The 5,648-nt window shown below is 47.5% G+C and overlaps 1 non-coding gene across 1 annotated transcript; it reads left to right on the top strand.

The window, feature by feature from the left end:
• Positions 1 to 3,764: 3,764 nt before the first annotated feature.
• Positions 3,765 to 3,836, top strand: trnad-guc (transfer RNA aspartic acid (anticodon GUC)). Its single transcript has one exon. It is a non-coding gene; the product is annotated as a tRNA-Asp (tRNA).
• Positions 3,837 to 5,648: the final 1,812 nt, after the last annotated feature.

Below are 5,648 nucleotides of genomic sequence, written 5' to 3'. Positions count from 1 at the left end.
GAAGGTGCTGTTGAAGGAGCCTTGATGAATTCCTGCAGTGCACCTTGTAGATGGTACACAATGCTGCTACTGTGCGTCGGTGGTAGAGGGAGTGAATGTGTGTAGATGGGATGCCAATCAAGCGGGCTGCTTTGCCCTGGAAGGTGTCAAACTTCTTGAGTGTTGTGGGACCTGCACTCATCCAGGCAAGTGAGGAACATTACACTACACTCATGACTTGTGCCTTGTAGATAGTGGACAGGCTTTGGGGAGCCAGGAAGTGAGTTACTCGTCGCACGATTCCTTGCCTCTGACCTGCTCTCGTAGCCATAGTATTTATATGGCTAGTCCAGTTCAGCTTCTGGTCAGTGGTAACCCACAGGATATTGATAGTGGGGGATTCAGTGATGGTAATGCCATCGAACACCAGGGGGCGATGATTAGATTCTCTCTTGTTGGAGATGGTCATTGCCTGACACTTGTGTGGCGCGAACGTTACTTGCCAATTGTCAGGCCAAGCCTGGATATTGTCCAGATTTTGCTGCATTTGGAGATGGACTGCTTCAGGATCTGAGGAGTCGTGAACAGTGCTGAACATTGTGCAATCATCAGCGACATTCCCCTCTTCTGACCTTATGATGAGAGGACTGCCATTCATGAAGCTGCATAAGATGGCTGGGCCGAGGGCACGACCCCGAGGAGCTCCTGCTGTGCGGCCCTGGCGCTGAGATGACTGACTACCAACAACCACCACCATTTTCCTTTGTGCTAGATATGACTGCAACCAGAAGAGAGTTTTGCCCCTGATTCCTATTGACTCCAGTTTTGTTTGGGCTCCTTGATGCCACACTCAGTCAAATGCGGACTTGATGTCAAGTGCATTGATGTCATTCTCACCTCACCTCGGGTGTTCAGCATGTTTGAACCAAGGCTGTAATGAGGTCAGGAGCTGTGTAACCCTGGCGGAACCCAAACCCGGCGTCCGTGAGCAGGGTATTGCTAAGCAAGTGCCGCTTGATAGCACTGTTGATGACCCCTTCCATCACTTTACTGATGATCTAGAGTAGAGTGATAGTAGGTCGGGTTGGATTTGTGCTGTTTTTTTTTTATTACGTACAGGACATATCTGAGCAATTTTCCACATAGCCTGGTAGATGTCAGTGTTGTAGCTGTACTGGAGCATCTTAGCTAGGGGCACGGCAAATTCTGAAGCACAAGTCTTCAGTACTATTCCCGGAGTTATTGTCAGGCCCATAGCCCTTGCACTATCCAGTGCCGTCAGCCGTTTCTTGGTATCACGTGGAGTGAATCGAATTGGCTGACGACTGGCATTTGTGATGCAGAGAAACTCTGGAGGAGGCCGAGATGGATCATCCAGTCGGCACTTCTGGTTGAAGATTGTTGCATATTCTTCAGCCTTATCTTTTGCAATGATATGCTGGGCTCCTCCATCATTGAGGATGACGATACTTGTGGAGCGTCCTCCTCCAGTGAGTTGATTGATTGTCCACCACCATTCACAGGTGAATGTGGCAGGGTTGCAGAGCTTAGATCTGATCCCTTGATTGTGGGATCGCTTAGCTCTGTGTACCACTTGCTACTTATGCTGTTTGGCACACAAGTAGTCCTGGGTTATTGCTTCACCAGGTTGACACCTCATTTTTTGGTATGCCTGGTGATACACCTGGCAGCCACAGTGCGCGTGGGGAAGATATGAGGGTCAGGGGCGATGGGGAAAGAGGCACTGAATGGTGAAGGAGGCACTGCCTTTTCCAGCCAGAAGTCCGAGCAGGGCCGTCTGTGGGATTCACCCCAACGCCCAGGCCCCCGCCCCCGCTGCCAACCATGAACACTCCCACAGGCCCCTAAATTGAGGCCGGGCAGGACCTCCCTGCTAAATTACCCACCTTTTAGGGACAGGCGTGCTTCGGGACGGTAGAGGAAAGGTCACGCGGAAAATTCCACGGCTCCTCCCGCCTGTAAAGTGGCCGTAGCTCGCAGGCGACTGAATCATTGGTCGGGATTGTATTGGGTATCGGGGCAACTGGCTGGGAAAGAGATAGGCCGGGATCGGGATAATGCTGAATAATGAAAGGTGAAATTAAGGACCCCCTGCTGCTGGCCTTTGCCCTTCTTCCATCGCCCCCCCACCCCCCACCGCCGTCCCCCTCCCTCCCCCGCCGTGCGGAATGTCGTTACCTGCTTGGAAGCGGCCTCCCAGCGACTTTTAGGGATTCATTGGATTCGCAGTTTCCGTGTCCTTTAGATGGAGCTACAGCTCCGAAAGACTGACCCACAGCCCGAAGATATGGTTGGGCCTATCATCCGCGACTTAATTTTAAAATTCATCTTCGCTTCTCAAGGGCGCCTCCGTACTGAAGAGCCTCATGTTATCCATCCTTTCTCATGTACACACACCGCTCCGAGCGGAAATGCTTGAGATTTCAGAGCTGCCGGCTCAGCTTAGGGCCCAGCGGCAACAATGAACGATGCTCCTCCAGAGAAAAAAGAAACGTCGATATGATCGGCTGCCCATCAGTGCTGCATCGGGACGCGTATATACGGCCGAATTTCATGCACGCGACTGGATCGGAAATAGTGGTTGGGCGGGCGGGGTGGTGGTGGTGGTGGTGTTGGGGCAGATGCGTGGGTGCAGTGGACTCACGAGGGAGGACTCAACTCAGAATCCCGACGGCAGGAAGTAAGGAAGGAAGGAACGTAGCATTGCCTCTTAGAAGTATTGGGAAGTAGGTAGGTAAAAGTCTTATAAACCTGTATTCACATATCGCCGACTTGTATTAAATGTAGCCATTCAAATTAAATGAATGGCGCACGGGAATCCGTGCAGTCAGAAACCCAACCATTGAAAGGTGGCGGTTTTGAGCTGAGATCTTTGACTTTGAGAGCAAGGGTGGACAAAGTCTACCACCCTTCCATTACAGTGCGTTCTTCGTTCGAAAAGAGAGAGAATGAAGCTTTTTGACAAAGGAGAGGATCAATCTGAGGAGCTGAGGGACGGAGCCTTCAGTAGAATGTGAGGAGCTGAGAGGCGGAGACTTAACGGGAACGGCCAGCTCCGAGGAGCTGAGGAGAAAGTTCGGTAGTTTCCTTCCAAGGCAGCAGCCGAAAAGGGGGTGAACTCCATTTAACGCCTCCTGACTTCCATTTCAATCGCAGGTTTTTTTCCCCCTGCTATCACTTGCCTTGGTGCTTTTCTAACTTTTGCTGGTTGTGTTGAAAGGTCGTCGACTTGAAACGTGAACCCTATTTTTATCTCCATTGCTGCCGTCTGATCTCTAAGTATTTGCAGCCTTTTCTACTTTTATTATCGCGGTCTGAAAGGATGGCTGATCGTCTCTGGATGATTCAGCTATTGGCTGAATACCTACCGTACTGCTCCTTGGGCCATTGGCATGATTCCCATTTGGGAACTTATATTGGAATGGTTATGCGAGTGGTTTTAGATTGAAATCCCAGGCGAGCCCTCTGTGTTGTTTTTATTACCCCCAAGCCATAAATTGCTTTCGCTGAAATTTTTTGCTTTGTAAAAGTCGGATTGATTTATATCGGGAGTGGTTTGAGCCAGAGTACACAATGTAGGAGGTTTGCCAATGCAACACACGTGCAGAAATTGATTAATAGTTCTCAAGAATTTTTCACTCTTTATCTGTCCCTCTTTGTCACCTTAAACATGCAACTGCCAATCTCAACTGAATCATTTGTCACAACACAAGTGTTCTTATGACGCTTTCTGTGGGCAATGCAGTGTGCTGTTTCTTGTCGTTTCCTCGTTAGTATAGTGGTCAGTATCCCCGCCTGTCACGCGGGAGACCGGGGTTCAATTCCCCGACGGGGAGTTTGGGTGCCATTTTGTTAGAGTTGTGTTCGTATTTTTTTGCACCTTTATTTTAAAACAGCTGCCAAGAAAAGCACAGCATTATACAAATGCAAGAGGGGAACCTTGCTTTCTGAGATATGTGAGCAGAGATCAGTGCCATTTTAATGGATCAGGTTTGTCAACATGCAGCAGGCTGTAGTCGCGGCCGAGTGCTCAAGACGATGAAATGAAAATCCAGTCGAGTTTCACCACGCTGGTTCAAATTCTGTTAATTACATCCTTTTTTCGGATCAACTTGAAAATTCACTAAGTTCCTTTGGAATTAACCATGCCTGAACACACATTTCAAAAACGTCAGTTGCTTTCTCAATTTTATTCAGCCGCATGTTTCACGAAACTTCACAACACAAGAAATAAATCAGCCAAATTGATAACAGGCTTATTTTCTCTCTCTCTCTCCCCCGCTCTCTCTTTCCCTTTATTTATAAGTCACTCTATGTGTGCTTGCGTTTTTGTGTCTGCCTTGTGTGCACTGGATTTCTTTATGTTTGTGTGGGAATGTGCGATCCTGGCTGTGTGCATTGATTTTGTTTGTTGTTCGGCCGTGTGTTTGCAAGCTGCTAATCCTTTCCAACTCCGATTTAAATTTATTTATGAAATCGGCTTCCAGCATCTTTTCAAGTTGAGCGTTCCAGATCCCAGCAATTCTCCAACGGGAAATAAAAGGTTTGCCCCCATCCTCTCCAAAGCGTTTGCTGATGGCTTTGAATCTGTGACACTGACCTCCAGTTATTAACTGATTCGCCACATTTTCCCCCTATTTACTTGCTTTAAATCTCCTATTATCTAGAAAACCTCCATTAGGTCACCTCCTAATCTTTTCTGTTGGACGTACAACTGACCAAACGTTTCCAGCATTTCTTTATTACTTAAGTCCGTCATGCTTTCCCACCTTCCCAGCAAACACACTCTGTGCCTATTCCAATGTCTTCACATGTTTGTTGAAGAGTGGTGACCAGGATTAACTAAGGTCCAAATACAGATATTAATGTTCCAGCGTGATCCCTTTTCTTTTATATGGATTGCTCGACTTATCACGCCAAGTAACCGAGATGATTTTCCACATTATGAACTTTATGGATACGGACACTGTACGATCATTGTACTAAACCGTCCCATTTACAAGACACTGTATTTCTATATTAATCCTCTCTGAGTTTACGATTTCATACTTTCCGCATTGAATTCTATCTAATTTTTTATATGTTATATTTCTGTATATGTCTCATTCCTGAACTCCTTTCTGAGCGATTCGTTGTTTTTTATTCGGTTTCAGAAACGTACGGAACAAAGAGTGTGACGAGGGCTGAGTGCTCTGGGGAACGTGTCAACTCGAGAATTCGGTTCACAGGGGAAGGACTTGCACTTTTTAATACGTTTTCCAGCTTCCAGTGTCAGGTGAGGTTCTTCTTTTGTCCCCAAATTATTCCTTTAGGATGAAAAAATGTATGGCTCATTGAACAAGTAACTGGTTACGCTTAGAAAGGCATGATAGTGATGGTGGTGCACCGTCACCGCAGCATGCGGTGATTTGTGGAATCCATCATCGTCTCGAACAACCATACCTGCGTTAAATGTCTGCAGTTTGAGCAAATTCGGCTCAGAGTTGCTGAGCTCGAGTCTGAGTTGCAGACATGGAAGAGCATGAGGGAGGAGGGCGGGTGGAGACATGAACATTTTGTTCCGGGTGCCCCCATTTTTCTGAAGTCAGGTAAAGCTCCATAATGAGGCAATGGTCAGGGACAGCAGTTTGTGACTGCCAGTCTGACAG

The sequence above is a fragment of the Cetorhinus maximus genome, chromosome 21, assembly GCF_964194155.1.
Source record: "Cetorhinus maximus chromosome 21, sCetMax3.hap1.1, whole genome shotgun sequence".
NCBI classification, from domain to species: Eukaryota; Metazoa; Chordata; class Chondrichthyes; order Lamniformes; family Cetorhinidae; genus Cetorhinus; species Cetorhinus maximus.
This window is presented reverse-complemented; position numbering and strand designations above follow the sequence as displayed.